This window comes from Sceloporus occidentalis, unplaced genomic scaffold (assembly GCF_023333645.1).
Source record: "Sceloporus occidentalis isolate IW3139 unplaced genomic scaffold, rSceOcc1.0.p SCAF_6, whole genome shotgun sequence".
NCBI lineage: Eukaryota > Metazoa > Chordata > Lepidosauria > Squamata > Phrynosomatidae > Sceloporus > Sceloporus occidentalis.
The window spans coordinates 49,716,219-49,740,557 of NW_028316986.1; the positions used below are offsets into that span (position 1 = coordinate 49,716,219).

General features: G+C 43.0%; 1 protein-coding gene across 1 annotated transcript in view; it reads right to left on the reverse strand.

Moving 5' to 3' along the window:
* Positions 1 to 23,257, reverse strand: part of DAAM2 (dishevelled associated activator of morphogenesis 2) — a 306,075-nt gene extending 282,818 nt beyond the window's left edge. Inside the window, exon 1 of the mRNA XM_089529577.1 lies at positions 23,224 to 23,257. The gene's annotated coding sequence lies outside the window, so the exon portion shown is untranslated. The remainder of the gene's footprint in view (positions 1 to 23,223) is intronic.
* Between the last annotated feature and the right edge of the window lie 1,082 nt (positions 23,258 to 24,339).

Sequence of the window (24,339 nt, forward strand, 5' to 3'; positions counted from 1 at the left end):
ACAATAAAAAACCCCTAAAACTTTAAATATTTACATATGTACAAGGGAGGTGATGGGGGATGGCAGGGGGACAGCGGTGGCAGCGGCGACAGCTGTGGCTGTGCATTGCAGATTCGGCAAGAGCGTGGGGACCAAAGGAGAGGAGGCATCCATGATGCTGGTGACACTACCAACGTGCAAGCAGACAAGGATGCCAACACCAGCTGATCACCAGCTGGCAGGAGACCACCATTGTTCTTGGGCAGGGCGAGGGAAAAAGTTTAAAGGGGCCTGGGTGCTTTAAATGTGCACATAGGCTTTCTGCCGCCGGTGCTGAGCGCCGCAGCTGCGCAGCTGCACATCCGCCAGCTGGCAAAAGAAAATAAGCCCCGTTTTTGGCCGCCCGTGCAGAAGCTGCCTCTCTCTTTGCAGCGTCCTCCGAGGCGGCGGTATGGAAATTGCGGGTCTGAAATGGCCCCAGATGAGGCGTCTTCACTGCCCCCCATGTGGAAGCCCCATACACCTGAGCCACGCCCCCGGGGCAGGCGGTCTGGAGGCTCCGTATTCAGCAGAATACACCTCCAAGACGTCTTCCCCTGCCCGTCTGTACCCCGCCAAACACTCCTCTCACTCAAATCCCACACAAGTGTCACTATGGAGCTCAGTCCACATACAAGTACATAAATATCCAGATTTTCCATTCAAATCTGGAGTAAACCACCACTTTTTCCTCTCCAGATTAAAACGCTGAGGCACTGAGAAGGTCCAGATTCAGCTTGAATCCTCCCACACCTCATCTGGACTGTTCACAGTGAAAATGAGGTGAGATAATTTAATTTTGCCTGTGTAGACAAGCCTTCAGACCATTCTCACACACTGTATTCATTATCTCATCGCCTTTGTTTGTGACAGAATGGACCTTTTAAATATTTTTATTCAAATCAGCTTTCTGCTAGGAGCTGGGTTGTATATGGTTTTACATTTTAAAGCCGTTTTAAAACTTTTAAAATGTTTTAATAATTTTGTATAAGCTGCCTTGGAAAAGTTTTGGAAGTGTTTGTCCTTAAAACATGGAACTGGAATAATTACTGGAACTGAAAAATTAAGAGAATATACATAAAGAAAGTTGTGATGAAATTCAGTAGCGTGTAATTCAGCTTCATTTCAGTGAAGATGAATACTAAAATGCTAGACCCAATGTAACATGGTGAAGGTGGTTTTTGAAGAAGTATTTGAAGGATGATAAAAAGATAGCTTATGAAGATATAGCTATAAAACACACCAGGGACCATATTAAATTCATATGGGCTTGATGTCAAAACCCTGAGGATAATTCTGTTCTGAAAGGTAAAGGTTAAGGTTAAGCTTTGAACTTCTTTCTTTGGTGTCATATTTCAAGCCCTTTGTATTGGAGACAGGAAGATTCAGTATGTCTGACCTTAGGGGTAGTAAAATATGAAAAGAAGCAAAGGGGGCATGATTATATCTCAGCAGGAGAATACCCTATGTTGGCAGGCCCCTTGTATAGTTATTACTTGCCTGCTGCCCAAGAGTGTTGCAGGGCAGCAAAGGAGAACAAAGGCATTCATATACTAGTAGCTCACTTTAATTGTCTCCTGGTGCAGTAACAAAGGCTGTTTCTTGTTGCTCTCAAATTTAGTGGTGACACACCTGATTTCAAGAAAATTGGAACTGACCAGTGATGTTTCCTTTCTGGAATAGGATCAAGATTAGATGAATTCAAGCAAACTTTTGACATCTACCATGATTCACAGATAGACTGGAAGAGATAGAAAGGACAATCAACTATGGGCATGTAGGCATGTAGGCATGAACAACGAAGGCCTGTTACAGACTGCCAAAATAAAACTGCTTCGGGTCTCTTTGGAGGTATGCTGTTTAAAAGATGCATGCATCCTAAGAATCCGGAAGCTGCACCAAAGCTGCACTCCAGTGCTTAAGAATGGAGTGTGGCTTTGGCGCGACCTCCGGACTCTTAGGACCCATACATAATTTAAATAGCATACCTCCAAAGAGACCCGAAGCAGCTTTATTTTGGCAGTCTGTAACAGGCCTTAGCACTCCTAAAAGATGCACATCCAATATCTGTTCATAAACCTCCAAAGATTAATCAGTACACAAAGGTCTCTAGTAGCACCACTGAGACTAATGGAAAGAAAGGAGCTGGCAGCCTGAGCTTTGGTAGACTTCTGCCTGCTTTGTCAAAGGCATGTAGGCTCAAGTCTGCAAAAGCTCATACTACCAACTTCTTTCTTTCAGTAGTCTCAAAGGTGCTACTAGATCCCTATGCATACTGATTTTGCAGACTAACACAGCCATGTCTTTGAATTCTGCAAAGATTAAAGCCCCATTCCCACTATAAAAAGAATCGGACTGCTGAGCGAATTAAATGACCCTAGTTCCCATTTGAAACAGGTTCCTGTCGCGATGTGATCGAATCCGTAATGATGAAGCAAGGAAAAGGCAAAAGAATCGGTTTTTCCAGACACCAGCTTAAAAGAGGTTCTTTTGAAAAGAAAATGCAAAAACGCAATTCCAAAGCTTGTTGAGCAAATGGGAATGAAAAATTGGAATCGCAGCATTCTGGAGGGGAGGGACTAATGGCAGAGTGGTGTTTACCATCCCTCCCCATTTTTTTTATTTTTTAAATTTTTTTGGAGATGTCATCCTTCCCCCCCCCCCCCCCAAGTGCGGTCTTGTCATTATTGGTGTGATGTTTGATTCCTTTTTATAAATAAATAAATAAATAAAATTAAGCACTGAAGAGACAGAATGGTTTAGCAACTACTTGCAAAGGTACTAAACCACTCTGTCGTTTAAGCACTTAATTGTATTTACAAAAGGAAAGAAAGAAAAGAAAAGAAAAGGAAAGAAAAGAAAACATGCCCTGTCCACCTTCTCACAAGCCTCTCTGGGTCCTGGTGCCCTTCATTTCCGTCATCATCCTCCTCCTCTTCTCCCTTCCCAGCCTGGCATGTCCCTTCCCCAGCTTGCAAGCTCCCTTCCCAGGCTTGCCTCTGTCTTCTCCTCCTCCTCCTCCTCCTCCTCCTCTTCTCCACTCCCCCCCGCCTTGCCTTGCTCCATTGCCATCCTCCTTGTCACACGATCTCAGCCTCACACTCTCTCAGCCTCAGAACACACTCTCTCAGCCTCCCCCCCAGTTTCCAAGCTGGGTTTACATCAGATGATTGACAGGGGAGTTTAAAGCGGTGCTGTCAGTGGGAACCACAATCGCCTCAAAAAAACCTCGATCACACAGGGTAAGGGAAAAAAAACCTTTCTTAATGAGAACTAGGGGTCTTTTGAAATCACTTTCCAAACCGGGGCAGGAGTGCATCACAAAGCGATTCATCCTTCCAGTGAGAATGATCCCTAAGAGTCCATTGCCCTGTCAAATAGGGGCAAAACAGACCGGCACAATACGCCAGCTTGGGGGCAGTGTGAGGGTGTGGCGTTTACATTACTGACGCCCCAATGGCACTCTCAAGCCAGTGTCACACCGCCTGCCTGCCCTCCCGCCCAGATGGCAGGTAGCATTGCCACACTCCGGTGGCACAGCATTTATATGCCACATGCCACAGGAGCGCCAAAAAGTTGGCGGTGTGGCGAAAAAGCCACCTTTTTTTCCGTCCTAAAGGGAGTGGCATTTTGCTGCTTCTTTCTGGGCTGTAAAATGCTGGATCGGGGCTGTGGTGTGTGGTTGCTGTGGCCCTGATCCACCAAACACAGTAATGGTGTCAAACTGCCCCTTTATGGCCATCTGTACCAGCCCCAAGCTCTTCCTGATGTTTAGGTGAAATCTCTTTTCTTGTAGTTTGAAACCATTGGCTCATGCTTTACTTTCTGGAGAAACAGAAGTCAAGCTCCTGCCATCCTCCATGTGACATCCTTCATACCTTTAAAAATGGTGATCATGTCACCTGGCAGTACTCTTTTCGCCAAGCTAAAATACCCACTTCCCTAAACCATTCCTCATAAGGTTTGATTTCCAGACCTTTTATCATCCTGGAACAAATTCTGCCAAGAAAACCCCATAATAGGTTCATCTTAGAGTTACCCTATGTCAGAAATGACTTTAAGGTACACAACATCAATACACAACATGTGAGCAGAAGACAGAGCAAGCCAAATTCTTCTCCCCAAGGCTTCTCATCTACCTTTTTCTCCAGAATGGATATTGCTCCTTGTCCCAGACCCATACCAGAAGAGAAGATCTGAAGAAGAAACAATGGCAATTGAGGGATGTGAGAGAGATTCCTCATCTTTACTTAAAATCACCTACCCCTCACTTTATAGAAAATTAGCCGTGACTTAATTTTGAAACACAAGCCAGCCATCCTGTGTTTACTTCACCCATCCCTACCCAAAATTGCCAGGAATCTTGGGCGGGTTACACACCGCCATATAGTACGTATTGTATACGTACTAGGGTTAGGAAGGGGCGGTGCTTCCGCACCCCCCTAACCCTAGTACGTATACAATACGTACAAGATGGCGGCGCCCCTTCCACATGGGCGCCGCCATCTTTACGTACTGGACGCATAGTGTCCAGACGTGTCGCGGCGCCTATAACGTCGCGAATGCACCAGCGGCGCCTCACGACGTCATAGAGGCACCGCAAAAAGAAGCTCCGAAATGGAGCTTCTTTTTTGCTCCGCGCGGGAGCTGCGCAGTTTAGCTGCTACAGCTCCCTCGCGGAGCAAATGGCGCCGGCGGGGGAACGCCACAAAGCGGCGGTTTGTATCCCGCCTCGGTTAGGGCAGATTTGGCCTTTAGGCCTCTATTTGCTAATCTATGGCCTGTTACAGACTGCCAAAATAAAACTGCTTCGGGTCTCTTTGGAGGTATGCTAAATGATGCATGCATCCTAAGAATCCAGAAGCTGCACCAAAGCTGCACTCCAGTACTTAGGAATGGAGTGTGGCTTTGGCGCGACCTCCGGACTCTTAGGACCCACGCATCATTTAAATAGCATACCTCCAAAGAGACCTGAAGCAGCTTTATTTTGGCAGTCTGTAATAGGCCAATAATTTAAACAATTCAGTCACATTTGTTTGCTGATGCTTCATGTGGACATTTGTTCAAGCTGAGCTGTTCCAATCTCCTTTTTTCCGCAAAGAGAAAAACAACACAGATACAGAACTTGTATCTATTTGTTACAGAAGTGTCCTCAACCCAAGTCTTAAAAATGAAAAGTGTCTGACTACCATCTTAAGGGGAGAGAAACAGGCAAGAAACAACAGGCCTCTGCCTGCCAAGAAGAAGAGCCCTCCCCCCGACCACCATCTTGAGGGGAGAGAAGCAGAGTCATGATGTGTTATGTATTGTTAATCTGATATTGGAAACCACTTTTATCGTCCACGGAAAAGCGGTATACAAATAAAGCTTATTATTATTATTATTATTATTATTATTACTATCTTCAAGGAGATAAACAACTTTACATATATATTTTAGCTTGTCAAAAGCTGATGGGTCACAATAGCAGTGATCAAATGGCTAAAAGCATTCTCCTTCTTTCTAAACAAAGGTGGGGGTTAGGGGAGTAGAAAGAGATATAATGCCTGAAGAAAAAGGAAGAGAGAGAGATTTCATTCTTAAAAATAAAACTCCAAAGGCCACAGAATAATTGAGGAATCACTGAGGCTCAATATATGACTAACACCTGATTCAAATAAACTTAGAAAAACATCACTGATGAGGATGTATGTCGCCTCCATTTGAGTCATCTCAGGACACAGTTAAAAAAGAAGATGAAGATCTTGAACAAAAACAAATGTCAACTTCAAAGTCAATGTTGGCTTGCAGGCAGAATTATGATGTTACTTTAAGGCTAGCAAATGTGGAAAGTAAGCAAGTCAGGAAAAGATTCCTTATTTGATGCAAGCATGTGACAGACTCCCAGATACTGTTCCAGTGTTTACACATAACCCTTTCCTCCTTTCTTGCAGTCCTGTCATGCCTTCTCTTTGATCATTCCCATCATCTGGGGCAAATTCTTTTCAGTCCCCCCCTCCCCCCCCCCCCATTTTATCCCTAAAAGGTTTTGGATAAAATTCTGGAGAAAAGTACTAGGCCCCTGGATGATGTAAGTATATCTATTAAATCCCCCACCCTCTAAGGCAAGATCAGAAGCTCACTGAGTGCCTTGGCTATTTTACTACAGGAAGGATTTAAACAGATGTTTATTAAGCAGTTATTCAGGGGTCAATTATTCTCATGTTACATTTTCTTAAGGCAAAGTTATCCTCTGGTCATTTTTACCATGTCCCTTTCGTAGTGTTTGCTGTTGTTGTTGTTGTTGGCATGCACCCTCAAGTGGTGAGATATAGTATTTATCAATTCAGAGCAAATGTTAATTTGTAGTACTGTAGTGCAAACTATGTGCATTCCAATGCAATATCTGTCATGCCTTACCCTAAGCAGTCCTCCTCAGATGATAGCGTGAGCCACTAGTAACAACAGCTGGAAAGCAGCCAGCTGTGAGTGAGCTTTCCAGAAAGACTAAGCACACAACAACTACTGCACATTCACACATCCAAGGGCTAGGTATAAAACATCCATGCTGGAAGTAGGAGATAATTGGTTTCAATATAAATATCCCTATCCCATCTGTATCATCTTGCTCCTGACTTGCAAACTACCTTGACTTCCTAACCCTGGCACATGCTTTGGGTCATATGTTTCTTGATTGATTCTGAAACTGGAAGGCCTGCCTTTTGGCATATATCTTAGCTTTCCCCATTTCTTTCTGACACCTTGCAATATCCTTTGTCACCCTGAACCAACTTTGATATGTATTCTAGCTCTTCTGGCTCAGATTGTGCACCTGCTATCCTCAAGTATCCTCAAGATATCATAAAGAGAATTCAGAACAGAAAAAGAAAAGAACATTTACATACAATATATATTTAATTTAGGAGGATTGCCTATCACATGTTATGATGGTGCAATGACCATGATTAGTTTAGGATGACTTTAAGAAGAGATTACACAAATTCATGGAAGAAGACAGGGAGGTCAGCACCTCTTAGCTCTGGCAACTAAGATGAATGTCCATATTTAAATGCAAATGGATCTTGCAGCTCCTTTGAGACTAACTAATCTCCAGTCCATTGTTTAAAACAGAATTTGTGAACATTACCTTTTTGGATGACAACTTTCAGGTTCCTCACACCAGAATGGCCAGGAGGTAAGATGGATGAAGGATTCTGGGAGACAGAGTAAAACAAGATAACCCGTTTCCAAGCTCTGGTTTAGAGGTACCTGTGGTATCTAGTATTCTTCTGTATACAATATATTTGTGACAGAGGACAGGACAAGCTACAGCCTCCCTACCTTTCTTCTGTGTTTCCCTAGCATATCTGCTGGTGATGATTGGAAAAAGGAACTAACTCAATTGCTGGGATGCTCAAGCAGGGCACTTGTGTTCTTTTGTAATACTAGGATGGTTAAAGAAGATTGTCTCTTGTTGACCTTTCTTTGTAAAGAAAGTAATCAGAGACAAGGGTATAGAATTTCAAATGCATGTTTGTACTGCAGATTCAATTGCTGCTTGGCAGAGTGTTGGCTCATGTGCATATATAACACATTCATATCTGAGCTTCTTCAATCAGAGCTCCCATAATGCTAATAAAATGCACACTGTTCCTTCAAATACTATTTTGTCCAGAGGAAAGTGGGTTTTTTTCATGGCATACAGCTGTGGCTTGACTTCCTTCATTTCCTCCTCTCCAAATGAGAATGATACCTTTCCAACCATTGTGGCACCAAGTTGTTTAGGGTGTTAAACCAAAAAGAGCTGACAAACAGATCTGAAATGGTCCTTCCAAACTGGATCAATGGTTTGAAATGGCAAATGAGATTCAGTGTAAGCAAGTATAAAGTAATGCATCTCAGGGCGATAAAGAAGTCCTAATGCTGATGGGATTTGGCCCTACAGTGACTAGCCAGGAAGGCTTTTTAAGAGTTATAGCAGATAGGCCAATCCATCAACCACTTTATAGCCTGACATTTTCCCACAAGTGGGATACAAGGTGGCTTAACGTGCAAACCCACTGTGTGGCTGCTGTAAAAAGAGAAAAATGAAAGAAAGAGCAAATTCCATGTGAAGCATAATTAGAAAAGGAATTTTCAAAAAATTATCAACTTTGTAATACCTTTATACAAATCTATATGATATAATCACTTTGAGTACTATGTACTTCTGATCACAGCATTTAAAAAAAGATGTTAACCACTAAGGTTACAGTTAGCGAGATTCAATAAATCAGGATAGATCAAGGCAAGCTAGTTCTCTGCTGGCATAGTCTTGTTAAATGCAAGCAAATTGTGACCAGGTAGAAAAGGTGCAGAACATGACAACCAAAACAATCAAAGAGCTTGAATAGTTCATCTAATGATGAAATGTTACAACTTCTATTCGCTTTAAAAAACAAAGATAAGTAAGGGGAGATAGAAAAGAGATGAATAAAGTTGTGCATGCTATGGCCAAAGTGTTCTGGATATGTTTTTCTTCACTTCTCATAATTCTAGACTCTGAGGTCATCCAGTTAAACTGAAGGTTGGGACATTTGGCACCGATAAAAGGCAGGCCTTTCCAGATTAACCATCCCGGCCCAGGTTCCCTGATTCCCTCATTCCTCCCGTGGCCCCATCTTAGTGATGGTTGAGGATCAACAGAGGGATATCAGGGGTTTTAGTTTTTAATTGTTGTTTTTATGCTTTGATATTGTGTTTTTAATATGTTATACTGTTTAATACTGTCTTAAGGGGGGGAGGGATAAAGTGTTTTTAATTGTTGTATTTTATATTTTACTGTTGTCAACCGCCCGGATTGGTTTCCCATAGGGCGTTATACAAATAAATATTATTATTATTATTATTATTATTATTATTATTATTATTAACACTTCTTCATACTGCATATTAATAAATTATAGAATTCAGTACTATAGGATGTAGTGACAGCCACCAATTTGGACAGCCTTAAAAAAGAAATACAAAATGCATAGAATAAATGGTTACTAGTCATGATAAGTTTCATGTTACATGCAGTAAGCCTCTGAAGACTGGTTGCCAAAGAACAGAAACAGGAAGATGCTATTGCAATCATATCCTGCTTGTGATTAAGTTTCCCATAGACAAGTGAGGGAAAAGAATACTGGGCTACATAGGCCTTTGGTCTTTCAACCCTGGCTCTTTTTATATCATAAAGGTAACTTGTTGCAAAATCATGCAAATTATATGCCATATATAAAACACTGGCTTCATATCTGGAAATGTCTATACTTGTCTGTATGTTTAGAAAATGTATCTTCTGCCCTTCCAAGTGTACATCCTTTCTTGGGAGCATTTTACAACAAAGAAAAAACAAAACAACACCATAAAAACTATAAAATAACAGGATAAATGTGCCAACAGGTTCTGCAGACAAAGACATTTTAAAATGAGCAAATGTCACATAAAAATTATCTGCCTGGCCAGACAAATTCTTGCCATAATAGGGCCATGTTAACCTATGTGAGAAAAATAGTAATTGAGAGAGCCAAACAAAGCTCTGGACATAAAGTATTCCATTATCTAGATGTACCTATCAAAAAGGCAAGTTCTCTGGTTTCAGTCAATCATGCTTTAAATCTCAGTGATATGTAAAGAAGGGGACACACTACTGTGCACACTTCAAGGATCTAAACCATTTATGGCTTTAAAGGTAATCATGAACTATGGAGAATCTATAATTCTAGGGTAAAAGATACTCAGATTATTGTGTAACTATTAATAATGAATGTTTCATGTAATGTAATAAGTAGTAGTAATATTATCAGGCAGAAATTGAGAGGATAATGTTTACTGATGGTCATTATTCTATAGCTGAGGCTTGCTGTTAATTATCATGTTCTTCACTAACAACTCTTAACACATTTACCTGTTAAATTTTCATAGATCATTTACAAACATTCTGTTCATTTGTTGTTATAAGCAAGCAAGGTGGCAAATATTGAGAAAGTAATTTGTTAGATATTCTTGAATGAAATGACATAAAAGGATTTCCAAATTGTTAGGATTTAGTCTATTTACAGGGACTTGGAGCCCAGATGGTTAGATGCAGGTTATATTTTATAGATCCAGTGAAGAGATCCAAGTGAACAGGGATGTAGCCAAGGGGGGGGGGGGGTCCGTGGGGTCCGGACCCCCCCCCCTCCCATTAGAAAAATGAATGGCATGTGCTGCTGTGCCACCACGTCCAAGCCCCATTATAATGGTGTCACTTAGTCCGGACCCCCCCCCCCCCCTTCCTACAATCCTGGCTACGTCCCTGAAGTGAAGCAAATCAGATTGATTCAGTCAGGTCACTGTGATGTTAGGTCCAGTCCAGTAAATCAGATAAAGGTCAATCAGATAATATTCAGTCAGGTCCAGTAAACTGGTGACAATAAGTCAGAACTGATCAAGTCAAACCAGTTAATTATTGGTTTCGTCTTGTTAATTTCAGGCAAGTGGTTACCAACACTCAGTAATGAGTAGTTCTTACTGTGTTTGATCAGTAGCACTGGAAAAAGGATATCCCAGGAAAGGAATTCAGTCAACTGAGACTTTAAAAGGCTGGCAAATCCTGTCAAAAAGACATATAAATGGATCCAACAACAAATCAAGCCTGAATTTTCACTAGAAGCCAAAATCACCAAACAGCCTTTCAGACTTTCAGCATATCATTTGGAAGATGACAACGCAATAGAAAATATGATAATGTGAAAGGCAGTAGGAAAAGAGGAAGACTGTATTACAAGTGGATTGACTCAATCAAGGAAGCCGTGTGCCTGAGTTCACAAGACTTGAGTAGTCCTGTTGTCTAGGTCTCTTGGAAATCTCTCATTCATAGGTCACCATAAGTCCAAACTGATTTGATGGTGATTAACAACAACAGCAAAGCCTGGTGTTCTGTTGACTTCAACTCTGGATTCTGACTATAATTCTTATAGGGCTGTGGCGGTTTGCAGTCCCATGCTCCTGCATAGATATGGGACATGAGAAAATGAAGTCCCAAAGGCTGATGGAAGGTGAGCTGCTGTGTACTTCCTTTGAAGTGAAAAATATTATGATCCATATTAAACCTCCTTTGGCCAATGGTGGCTCTAAAGGGCAGGACAGAACTCCTGGAGCAGAGAAAGCAGCCCAATAAGAAGAGCCTAGGAAGAGGTGGAAGATGTACTGAGACCACCAAAATGAGAAGAGGGAAGAGTTAGCCAGTGTGGAAGACTTCAGACGTGGTTCAACAGAATAGCTATAGCTTCAGGGCAGAACAAAAATAGAAGGCATTTCAGGGCATTCAACTGTGACATCTTCTTGGTTGTCTCTTGGCTCTCAAGTAATTAACTGGAAAGAAAACTTCAGAAAAAGGTGAAGTATGGCTCCCAGAGAAACAACATCCATTTCAAGAAGCAAAGGGTTGACTATGAGTGACAAGTAAGAGAATAAATTCAATCTGGTATCCTGTCAATGAGTTTGAACGAAAATATCAGATTTTGTTGTGTCATTCAAAGCAAACTAACTGGGATCGATTTAAGGAATGCATATATAAGTTATATTTGGGAAGTTAAATTTGTTGAAAGTAGAATGCCTTCCTTAAAGTGGCAGTACATAATTTATTGACATTTAGCAGCTAGGCTCATTTCTCCCACATGTCACTGTCTGCTTTCTTATCCTGAAGGCACAATGCCCCATTACTGTATTACCAATAAGTGTATTAAGGGGGATATGTATATGAGACATAAAGAGTTAAAGAGAATTTGCACGCGTATTAGGGTTAAAGGGCGTCACTTCCTGACGCCCCTAACCCTAGTACAGACTGAGTCCGTACAAAATGGCGGTGCCCTATGCACATGGGCGCCGCCATTGGGACTTCACCACCGCGCCGTCTCCAAATGGGGCGGCACGGAAGTGACGTCCTTGCACTGCGCAAGGGCGCCTGGGGCGCTCTTTCAGCGGCCCCGGAAGGAGCTCCATTTCAGAGCTCCTGCCAGGATTTACGTTGCTGGTGCAGCCTCTACACGGCTACACCCGCGATGCAAATGAGAAAGGGGCCGAGCGGCCCCTTTCTCCACATCCCTGCCGCCGTTGGGTGTCCTTGGGGCTTCATGCCTTTTGCCGCTTCCCCGCGGGCTGGAAAGCGGCAGGTGGGGCCTCAGAGGCTGCCGCTGTGGCAGCTGAGGCCCCGATCCATCGGGGAAAGGGGTGGGTACAGGCCGCCCCAAACGGGTGGTCTGTAAAGCGCCTGTGTTACATGCTGAGAAAGGATTGGTAGCCACATCCTCTATAGTTTTGGAAAGCTGGGTGGGACAGAAGCCAATTAATATATGGTAATTTTTCCCACATTTGGTTTGGTAAGAGTGTTTAAGAAGCAAAGTCAGTATTTTTTTTTTCTGCATTTGGTGGCCCTGCTGGGATGCAAGTGACCATTTTTCTATGCCAGCACTTCGAAATATGTCCACAAATGAACTGGCAATAAGTACAGCTGTTGTAGAATAGGTGCAACATGATCTTATGGATGAGTGCTTCTTCCTGTCACATTCTGCAGAAATGGAAGTTTCCAGCCTTTAAAAGTGCCACAATGTGGTTAGAGATTCATATAATCATGTCATGGTTACCTGTATTTATATAAATACTGTCAAAAAAAGAAAGAAATATAACCATGGGTACAGCTATTACTTTTCATTTGAAAGATTTTACATGGCTATAACTCTGCTTCATGATGGGATACTAAATTTACCAGGTCAACCTAGTTTATTTTTCTTTTCTTTTCTTTTTTTAACCAGGGAACAGTTGCCACCAGTATCTCAAACATTGTTTTTCTGCTATGTTAACAAATTGAGTAGACATACTCATAGAAAAACAATGTCTGAGAATAGTGATGACATCTCAATGCTTCTTTAAAATATTAATCTGTTTTATGATTCATAATTCTGCAATGGCTCATTTGATAACTATAATGGCCCAATATAAGTGTAAATGCAAAATGCAAAATCACTCAAAGGTATCTTGCAGATTGGTTTTCTGCCCCAAGGGTATGAATATGTATACCTGGAGTACTGCACTGTTTGTCTTGTATGAGTGCAATGCAAGCAGCAATGATCATCATTCTCTGATGGTTGAAGACTTATTATAGCAAGGTTACTATAAAGCATTAGTACCGTATATATGTATGCACTGGGTGTTAGGATGAATGGGTGCCACTGAGGAATGCCTAGTCTTATCTGTTAACAAACTGTACAAATGACTCATTTCCAATCTTGTTCCTGACTCACCCCATCCCTGCTTAATTGATCTCTGTGCAACTCTTTGTTGGTACCACTATGCTACATCTGGCAAGGGTGCTTGTTATTGATGTATGCTGACTCACACTGAGGCATCACCATGATGTCCTGAGCAGTCCATAATACAACACAGTACTGGCATTCAGTGCAATCATAGACGTTGTCCTGGTACAGCTTGTATTTTGTCTGTTTAGTCCACTGACATATTTTAATGGCTCATACAGATCTTAATATGAAACATAGTTTTCATAGACTGAGAACCAGCAGAGCTGAATTGCAAGACTCTTAAAACTGAAGGATGTTAATTCTATGAAAGGGGAAATTCTTGTTAGAATCTTCAGCAACAGTACATGTCAGGAAGAGCCCAATATGTATCATACTTGTGAGCTTCCAAGGAAACTGGCATCAGTTTTTCACACAGTGCATAATTATCTTACAGAAGTAGTTGTCATAAGATGTGATGGTGAAGGATAAGGTCTAAGTGGTTACAAGTCACAGTGGCTATACACTGTGTCCAGGATCAGATGCTGGTATACATTTCAGTACTTATTGCTTGGGCAAACAAGCAGAAGGATGGCGTTGCTTTTATATTCTGTTTGTGGGTTTCCCATAGGCAACTGACTGGCCAGTGTGCATATGTAATACTAGATAGGTTTAATAGCCCAGTGGAACCCCTCTTATATTCCTATTTCTGCTCAACAAAATTTGGAATGGTCCAGAGTGCAGTGAATGCAGATAATCATATTAGTTTAGAGAAAAAGGAAACAAAGATACATGCACACATACACACGTCACACTCTCTCAGCTTCAGGCTAGCAATAGCAAACTCCCCTCTGTCAAACCTAGCCAAGAAAACTCCATGATAGTTTCACCTTAGAGTCACCATAAGTCACAAATGACTTGACAGCACCACACACACAAGTCATGCTCTCTCAGCTTAAAGGGATGGCGGGGGCAAACCCCCCTCTCTGCTTCTTCCCCCAACATCCCCTCCCTTTAACTGGCTTCGGGAAGCCAGTTAAAGGCATGGGAGGGTGGGGGAACAGGCGTGCACCAGCTCTTCCTCTTCCCCCCCCTCTCCAGAGACAGCTGAAGGGACAAGAGGGTAGAGGAAGAGGAGGAGTCGGTGCACATGCTGGCAGAGATGGCACATGTGCCATAGGTTCACCACTGCTGCTTTAAAACAATACAACACAACACAGCCTGTTCTTTAAATAATTTAATGAAATTAATGAAATTGGATTCGGACATGGAAGAGCTGGTTACATTTCTCAGACCAAGTATGATGTCACTCTGTGGTAACTTTGGACCAATCATGTTTCCTCAACTTCTAAAATACTGCATGAGATTGATATGGAGAATAATATATTCTACCTAGACTCTTGGTGGGAATGGGAGGGTAGATTATACTAGGTGAACAGATAACAGCTTAGATTTTTGTTTGTTTGGAAAGGGGAACAACTCCTGGATGTGGGATTTGGGAAGTTGCAATGCCAGGTCTGAAACAGATGGGAGAAAAGTATTAAAAGAACCTGACACTTGCAACCCCTGAATTGACACTGATGTTAAGAGGAAAGACTGGAAGGAAAGCTCTACTAGGAAGGCATAGTTTCAGTCATGTGAAAGGAAACTTAAGTCATATGAAGTAATGTGGAGGGGAAACTTAAGAGAAGCATAGAAAATATTTTGATTAAAAATAGAGGCAACAAAGTGATTATTGTTGTTTCTGGGTGTGGGAACATGTTGTTCTAGTCCTGGTAGATCATTACTCTCTATAGTATTGACCTAGGTTTGAGAACTCACATTAATGTACGGTCTTGAAACTACAGTTTATACTCATGCTCTCATTCTTGCTGCCAGAAAATAGCATCTTCTAATTTCTCAACAATATGAATATGTAGCTGCCCTGAAACGACTTTACATTTTTCTGGAACTCTCTGGGAGACTCTGGAAGTCATCCAGTAATCATGGTCAACAGCCCAGTTGTGACACATCTGGAAGATGTGAGTCCATGCAAATCCAGCAGGATCTAACTCACTACTTAAACAATAAAGAATAGATTATAAATACGAGTAAGTCTCCAACTATACTCAGTGTTCCTTTATATGGGTCAGCAGCTATGGGTGTGTGTGTGTGATATTTGACCCCTAATTTCAATGGGTATGCACTCATGCCCCAGAAATACATCAGGTAAAATGGTTTGCAAGTATGGCACTAGTGAGCACAAACATACACATGGCATATTAAGTGATTTAACTGGCTTTGTGAGATCTAGTGACACATAAGGAAGTTATTTCAAAAACTTGACTGATATTTTAGGACAAACTGCCCCACAAAAACAAGCTAATGCTACACTGTCGATAAAGAATACCACCCAAAGATCCTCTCTCCACCTTACGATCACTTTTAGTATGGAAATAAGCATTGGTGAATTCTTCTGTTGAGAAGTGTTGATCCAGGAAGGGATCATGAGATTACAACCAATGCACACACCCATTCTGAGCATGTAAATATCATGGTCTTGTACTCACTGGGAAGTTATTTATGATGCACTTGTTCCAAAATAGAATTTCTAGTTCTTAGTCCCCATTTTGGGGGGCAACTGTGAGGGATGGGCTAAAGGCCAAAACCACAAGATTCTTGAGTCTTTAGCTGACACTGCCAGCATCATCTAGGCACCCACTTGCACCTGAAATCTATGGACCCAATAGTGATCATCTCAGTGTAACCCTTCCCAAATGATTTCAGATGCTATGTGGTACATTTTGTGTGTTTTATCCAATATGCCCATTGGCCTTCACAGAGTCAGGAACCAGAAGGTGAAATTCTTGGGACTTTTGAATAGTACGGCCAACTGCATTATTACCCACTCTGCCAAGTTTCCTTGTCCCCTCTGAGTTTAGGGCTCTTTCATATATTTCTTTCTATGAAATCTGGGAATATTAAGTTTGGGGGAAGTTATTTGGAATTCTCAGCCAGAGAGCTCTAGTGTCTCACCAACTTCCAACCCCCAAGATTCTACAGGATGCAGCCATGTGTTGTTTAATGTGGGGTCATAATGCTGTAATTGCGTTGTGTAAAAGGACTCCTGGTTGCAATCCTCATACTAGTGGAGCGGGGGTAGGTTTTCCCAGCAGTAAAATATTTTTGTGAATGCATGAATGTTAAGAATGCATGAAACTTTGGAATGCATTTCCTTAACTGCAATAGCAATCAAAAGCCATTAATTTTATAAAATATCTGCTTCTAATGAAGAATAACCTTACCAGAGGTGGTTTGGGTTTACCACAACATCATTGTTTGGCTCAAGGGTTAAATGGATTCAACTAATTCACAGAGTTAAAAAAACACACATACAAGAGAAAGTGTAAAAAAATAGTAATCCCCATCAAATAAAATGTTGTTGTTGTTGTTGTTGTTGTTGTTGTGTGCTTTCAAGTTATTTCTGACTTATGGTGACTCTAAGGCAAACCTTTTATGGGGTTTTCTTGCCAAGATTTGTTTATTTAGTTTTTTGTGGGTTTTCGGGCTATTTGTTTGTTTTGCCTTTTTCTGAGGCTGACAAAGTGTGACTTGCCCAAGGCCACACCATGGATTTCCATGGTTAAGTGGGAATTCGAACCTTGGTCTCCAGAATTCTAGTCAAATCACTACACCTTGCTGGCTCCCAACTAAATAAAAAATTAATAGTAAAAAAGTCTATGGGCCTTATCACATGAGGGGTTTTGCAGCTCAGATCCGGAGTCACTGCTGGTCCAGCCATGCGTATTCATGTTATAATGTGATGTATTATCAGACATTCTTGGTTTCTATGGGGGGGGGGGGTCGTTCCGAGGCAGATCCACAGTCAATTCAGAGTGACTCCTCATTTTTGTGAATTCGGTAACAAGTGAATTCATAAAAATTGTTTCCAAGCTCACTTCGATTTCACTTCGAATTGGTCTGGTGTGGAAGATCACCCCAATCTCACCCCCAGTGACCCCCTCTGACCTGTCCCATCCTCCCCTGCCTGCTCCTTCACTTCTCGCCCCCTCTGCCACCCTGCCACCTGTCCCATCATTTCCTGCCTGCTCTTTCACCCCATCTCGCCCCCTCTGTCACCCTGCAACCTGTCCCATCATCCCCTGCCTGCTCCTTCATCCCGATCTCACCCCCTCTGTCACCCTGTGACATGTCCCATCATCCCCTGCCTGCTCCTTCACACCGACCTCGCCCCTTCTAGCACCCTTCCACCTGTGCCATCATCCCCTGCCTGCTCCTTCACCCCGATCTAGCCCCCAGTGACCCCCTGCCACCCGTCCCATCATCCCCTGCCTCCTCCTTCACCCCAATCTCACCCCCTGGCACCCTGCTACCTGTCCCATCTTCCCCTGCCTCCTCTTTCACCCTGATCTCGCCCCCTTTGGCACCCTGCCACCTATCCCATCATCCCCTGCCTCCTCCTTCACCCCAATGAAGGATGACAGCTAAGGAGGGGACAGGGAAGGATGACAGCATCCAGCGCCCCACTGAGCATACGCAAGGGTGCCAATTCGAATCGTTGAATCCCTCTGGTGTGGTAATACAATGTGCACTCGCTCCACTTTGCCCAAGTAGAGACCATAATTTCATTCCTCAGGTATGATAATACATCACGTGAATTGCCTTGGATCCAAAGTGACTCTGCTCCCCCCTTGCTTCGAATTGGAGCTCCTGTTTCACGTGTGATAAGGCTCTAAGTAATAATAAGTCATAGGGCCAGCTAATTAGAATGTAGTGACGGTGTGTGAAGTGAAAACCCCTCACAGCAGAAAAAGGAGACAGACCACTTTTCAGCAGCCAAAACAGACAATATGCCAGCTTTGCCCCATTTTTCATTTTACAATGAGTCAACGTAATGCAGTGAAACAGCAACAACTGACACAGTGATTTAGTAAAACAGCTCCCTCCAGCCTGGAAAACAGGCTGATCGCAGTGGTTGACAGTAATAATGCAAAGGTGTTATCTGGCAAAGCTGAGAAAATTCAGCCTCAGAGAAATGTGTCATAACAAAATATCGACCATACCATTTCATCTGATTTTGGAGGATAAACAGGCTCAGGCCTTGTTAATATCTGGATGGGAGCTCATAAAGAAATACCAGAGATCCCCAGAAAGGGTGAGGAAAGAATCCTGCTTCAGACCCTGGGTTTCAATGGGATGATCCCAAACTAAACCCCTCCCTCCATAACTGTCATCCCTCGGCCTGGGAGGGAGTAAATAAGCTGGCCCAGCTCCATCAGGGCTAGCATGAAGATAGAGGCTCCTCCCTCCATAACTGTTATCCTTCAGCCTGGGAGGGAGTGAATAGGCTGGCCCAGCTCCATCAGGGCTAACCTGAAGATAGAAGCTCCTCCCTCCATAACTGTCATTTTCCGGCCTATGAGGGAGTTGACCAGGCAGGCCCAGCTCCATCAGGGCTAGTCTGAAGAAGAAGAGCCCTCCCTCCGGTCCATCTGCCTTGGTCCAGGCCTCAGAGGGAGAGAATAACTGCTGGACCTAATCCCTCCCCCCCCCCTCACCATTCTCTTCTCCTTTTGAGTCGTGTCTTTTAGATTGTAAGCCTGAGGGCAGGGAACCGTCTATTATCCCCTCTGTTGTAAACCGCTCGGATTCCCAGTGATTGGGCGGTATATAAATAAAACCTATTATTATTATTATTATTAAATGGGCTATTGGTCTGATTCATAAGGTTTCCTATGTTCCGTTCCTTTGTTATTGTTGCTGCTGCTGCTGCTGCTGCTGTTGTTGTTGTTTTGTGTCTTCAAATTGCTTCTGGTTCATGGTGACCCTAAGGTGAACTTATCATGGGGTTTGCTTGGCAAGATTGGAAGGGGTTTACAGCCGCCTTCCTCTGAAGCTGAAAGAATATGATTTGCGCAAGGTCAGCCAGTGGATTTCCATGGCCACGAGGGAATTTGAACCCTGGTCTCCCAGAATCCTAGTCCAACACTCAAACCACTAGAATATGCTGGCTCTTCTCGACCTTTGCACATTACATGAAATCAAGATCTCAGTAAGGGAATGGGGAGAATGGCTTTAACCCCATTGAGAGTCCCAAGTACAGTAGACCCATTGAATCAATGGAATTTATGCAAGGGTTGGCTCCCCATTCAACAACTAGTTCAACAAGTCTATCCTAGATGGGATTAGTAAAGGTTGGACAGGTTCATTTCTTTCAACAACAGCACTCAGAATCCACCAGGCAGCATGACCGCTAGCAGATGTAGCCTCAAAAATAATTTTTCCAAATTTTGGTTAGAAGACAGCTAACAATCAATTATCAGGGCATCGATTCTTCACTTAGAATTCTGTTGCTATCCTTCTATTTTTATCCAAGTTAAGATTCATTATTCAAGAGGATACCAAAGCACTTCCCCAACACTATCCATTGAAGATTCTCCTACCAACCTCAGCAATGATGCTATACACTTTCAGAGACTTGGTGGCGGGGGTGACAACAAAAAGTTCTATAAATAATCATCAGCTAGCCTTCAGCTTTTTTCAAAATTGATTTGTTATGAAAAAGATGGTTGGTGGTTAACAACCTGTTGGGCCATTTTTGGAAGATTTCTCTTTGAGCTATTAGCCAACTGAGCTCAAGTAGTCCATTATGAAAGCAGTGCTTCTGAGAAAAGCTACTGTCTACTTACTGGAAACAAACTTCACTGAGAAAGAAGCATTGCACATTAAGTGCTGTGCTACTCGTTCTCAAATCCAGATGTATCGGTGCCAGGCAAAACACTGGACCACAGAGCACAAGGTCAGTCAATCTATCAGGCATGCTGCCACACACAGAGAGAGTGAGCAATATTCTTTTCCAGCAAGATTTATTTTCCTTCAGCACATGCATGTGCTGTTCACAACAGGTCATCTTAGATTAGCCCTGGAACATCTGTCCATTAAAGTCTTAGCCAGTTTCATTAGTCAGCATAGGCATTACTCTACACACCACCCACCTCACTACCAAAGGAGATTCCAGCAACTGTTATGATAACGTGAACAGTGAAATTCCCCAAACTCAATGAGGTCTTTCACTGCAGCCTCACACTACCTCTTCCAATCCCATTCTCCTGCTTTCAGCAGCCTACGCCCACGTGCAAAAAGCCACAAAATATTGGAAACCTGGCAGGAGCAGCCATGAAAACGCCTCTTCTGAAGTTGCATGGAGCACTATGAGCAGAACTGTGCAACTTCCCCCAATTCTCTTGTAGACTTGCATTTTTGGCTTTGCAAGGATAGAGATATTGATCAAACTGGCTTTTCTGTTATAGTGTGTGTGTGTTGAAGACGTTAGATGAAGCAAAGAAGAAAACAGTTTTTATTTCAGATGCCACAGGAGGGAGGCAAAGAAAAAACAGGAGGAGTAAACAAAAGCAAAGGAGATCTTCAATCTGAGCTGCTTCCTCAGGATATAAACTTAATTTTTGAGACAGCTAATAATATCTTCCATTATACAGTTCAAATGCCCTGGTGTTGTCCTGTTTCTCACACGTCATGCTAGAATGAAAACGTAAGGACCAAATCTTTCTCTTCCCTCCACTCTGAGATTTAAGTCAGGCTACAATACTCCCACTATTGTTTTGCTCTTCATCTGACTTGTCACATGAACAGCAAGATTAATCCAATTTAAAGGGTTATGAGTGGCCACGATGTGGGAGGCCGACGTGACAAACAGCAGGATTCTGTTTTCACTCTTAAGAGCCTCTCTTAATGACATTATTTTATTATGGACTTATTGCATCTCTCTTCATTCATCTGTGTTTGGCTAATACGATTGTCCTAAGACAACTAGTTTGAGCTGGCCTATCTCTCACCCGGGAGAACGGTCTGTAAGACATGCGTTCTGTTATTAATCATAGTTGTATTGTTGCATTTCTGGCATGGCGCCTTGCCACTTGGAAACGTAACTGAATTGAACGGAACCATTTTTTCTACAAAGCTGTATATTCTCTCATCTGCACAAACAGAGAACCAGGCTACTTCACAGGAGCTAGAGTTGCTCTTGTGAGTAGTACAGTTGACCTTGCACATTTGCTGGGGTTAGAGGCACAGGTCCCCCATGAAAGTGGTAAAAATGCAAATAAAAAAACAACACTGTTTTATTCAAAGATACAGCCGTGTTAGTCTATAGAATCAGTACGCAGAGAGATCTTGCAGTACCTTTGAGACTAACGGAAAGAAAGAAATTGGCAGCATCTGAGGAGGTAGACTGAAGTCTACGAAAGCTCATGCTGCCCATTACTTTCTTTCCATTAGTCTCAAAGGTGCGACAAGATCTCTCTATGTACTATGCTTTTGCCTGAAAGGACACCTCTCTAGGGATCTCTAGGTCCAGAGGTTGACCACAGAATCATGCTGGAGGATCTATAAATGCCTAGAGAAATGTTTTCTCTAGTAACCTCTAAGTCCTCCAGCACAACTCTGTGGTCAATTTCAAGCAGAATTGTGCTGAAGGACCTAGAGATTCCTAGAGCGAACATATTAATCAAATTCGTGAATAATCAGATCCGCAAAAATCAAGGCTGCAATAGTGGAGGGCTGCCTGCAAATCCTTCCTCTTCTTATTCATTCCTGTACATGGATGTCCACACTCACTCCTTTCACACACAAAACCCCCAGATCCTTGACAGGCTTCCCTAGCAGAAGATTTGCTAAAACCTCAGCATATAACACCTGACAACAATTCTGAGGCTGCATCCGCACTGCAGAAATAATCCAGTTCAACACCACTTTTAACTGCCATGGCTCAGTGCTATGTTTGACACTGCTCTGACTGTCATGGCTCCATCCTATGGAATTCTAGGGCTGCATCCACACTGGAGAAATAACCTGGTCTGGGCCCCACAACAAACTCCAACTCCCAGAATTCCATAGCCTTGAGCCAGGGCAGTTAAAGTGGTGCCAAACCGGGTTATTTCTCCAGTGTGGATGCAGCTCAAGATTTGTAGCTCTCTGACAGAGAAGGCTAAATATCACACAAAGCTGCCGTTTTCAGAATTCCATAGCACTGAGCCATGGCAGTTGAAAAGTGGTGTGAAACTGGATTATTTCTACAATGTGGACGCAACCCAAGACTAAACCTTCCTTTTCTCGATGGAGGGGGACTAAATGTCCTCGCGGCCAAGGTGAACTAGGCACTGCAAAATGTAGGACACGCTAGAAAACATGCAAGCCATGCCCAAAGAAAAGCTCTAAACACTCCCATAGAAATATATAAATGTATGCCTCTTTAATCGTGCGCAGAATGGAAAGAAGGTGGAAAAGGAGGGCAGGTCCTGGAAAAGGAGGACCTAGTCTGGTTCCCCTTGCCTATAAATGTAAACCCATACTACTTAGTTATGCTCAAAAAGGCTGGACAAAAGGCTGAAATGGAGGACATGCCCTGGAAAAGGAGGACACCTTGCCCCGACGGTTCTAGTATAGGGCGTCCAGATGTCCTCCTCACCGCCAAGGAGGACCAGGCACCGCAAAATGTAGGACATTGCAGAAGATTGTCGGAGTTGACCCAGATACATGCTCAAAACCCTCCTAGGAATAGAAACCCAAGTCCTGTCCAAATGGAGGACCTTTGAGAATCCCTCCTGGACAGAAGAGGGAAGAAATGGAAGACAGATGGTCCTGGAAAGGGAGGAGGTCTGGGAGATGTCCTCCACGCCAAGGAGGACCAGCCCCCATGATGGAGGACATGCCAGGAATCATGGAGGACATGCCCTATGCAAACCCTGTAAGAAATAGCACTCCATGCTCAGCAAAGGGGGCAACTGGGGATCTCTCCTGGAGAGAAGGCAAAAAAGGGAAGACGCGTCCGGGAAAAGGAGGACGCCTGTCCAGCCCTGCTGTAGTAGCCTTCTTTGAAACTAAGGGAGCTGAGGGCAAAGAGATGCCTTACCCGGTCCTTTCCTTCCTCCTCCGCTGCCCAGACCGGCCTCTGCCTGGAGCTGCTGCTGCTGCTGATCGTTCGCTCTTCTGAGTCCAGCTTTCCTTTTCCTCCAGCAGCCCTTGACGTCAGGAAGCCTCCACCAGACACCAAAGACTGATGGATTGATGGCCCTCCCAGCACCACAGCAGCATCCTTTGGGATGCAGAGTTTCCCTGCTCCAAGATCAAAGGTCCTCCTCATCCCCAAAGGGAGGACCAGGCACCCCAAAATGGAGGAGCCCCCCCCCCCAAAAAAAAACCTCCCAACAACCGTGGAGGACCTGACCACATCCAAAGCTCCAAACATTCCTGGCCCTAGAAACCCATGCCTCTTGGTCCTGCTCAAAATGGAGGACGTTTTGGCATCCCTTCCTGGACCAAGAGGAGGTTGGAATGGAGGACCCAGTCTGGTCACCTTGCATAGCAATGTAAATCCATGCTTCTTGGTCCTGCTCAAAAAAATGGATTGTTTAATTTTTTTAATCATAAAAATAAAGATTATTAATTGAAAAAAGAAATGGATGACGTTTTGGGATCCCTCCTGGACCAAGAAGCATGGATTCACATTACTGTGCAAGGTGACCAGACTTGGTCCTCCTTTTCTAGGACATGTCTTCCATTCCAACCTGTTTCCAGTCCAGGAGGGATGCCAAAATGTCTTCCATTTTTGAGCAGACCAAGATTTACATTACTAATAAAATAAATAATAAAACTTTTATTTATATCCCACTTTTTGTTAAAACAAAGCGGTGTACATCATTAAAATAATGCAACAATATATACACAATGTCCCCCCCCCCCTTAATAAAGAATTAAACAGTTAAGAATTAAAAATTACATGAACATTAAAAACAATAACGGTGGGCAAAATCATTGCATATATGAGAGAGATCGTTTAGGCCGAGTACTAGTCCAGGAATAAATAATAAAACTTTTGTGCAAGGTGACCAGACTTGGTCCTCCTCCTTTTCCAGGACATGTCCTCCATTTACTTAATTGGAGTAAAAAAACCCTCTCAGATATCTTTACAAACAATTAGAATGCTCAGCTTTTTGTAAATAATGGCTGAAGAAGAGGAAAATAGATA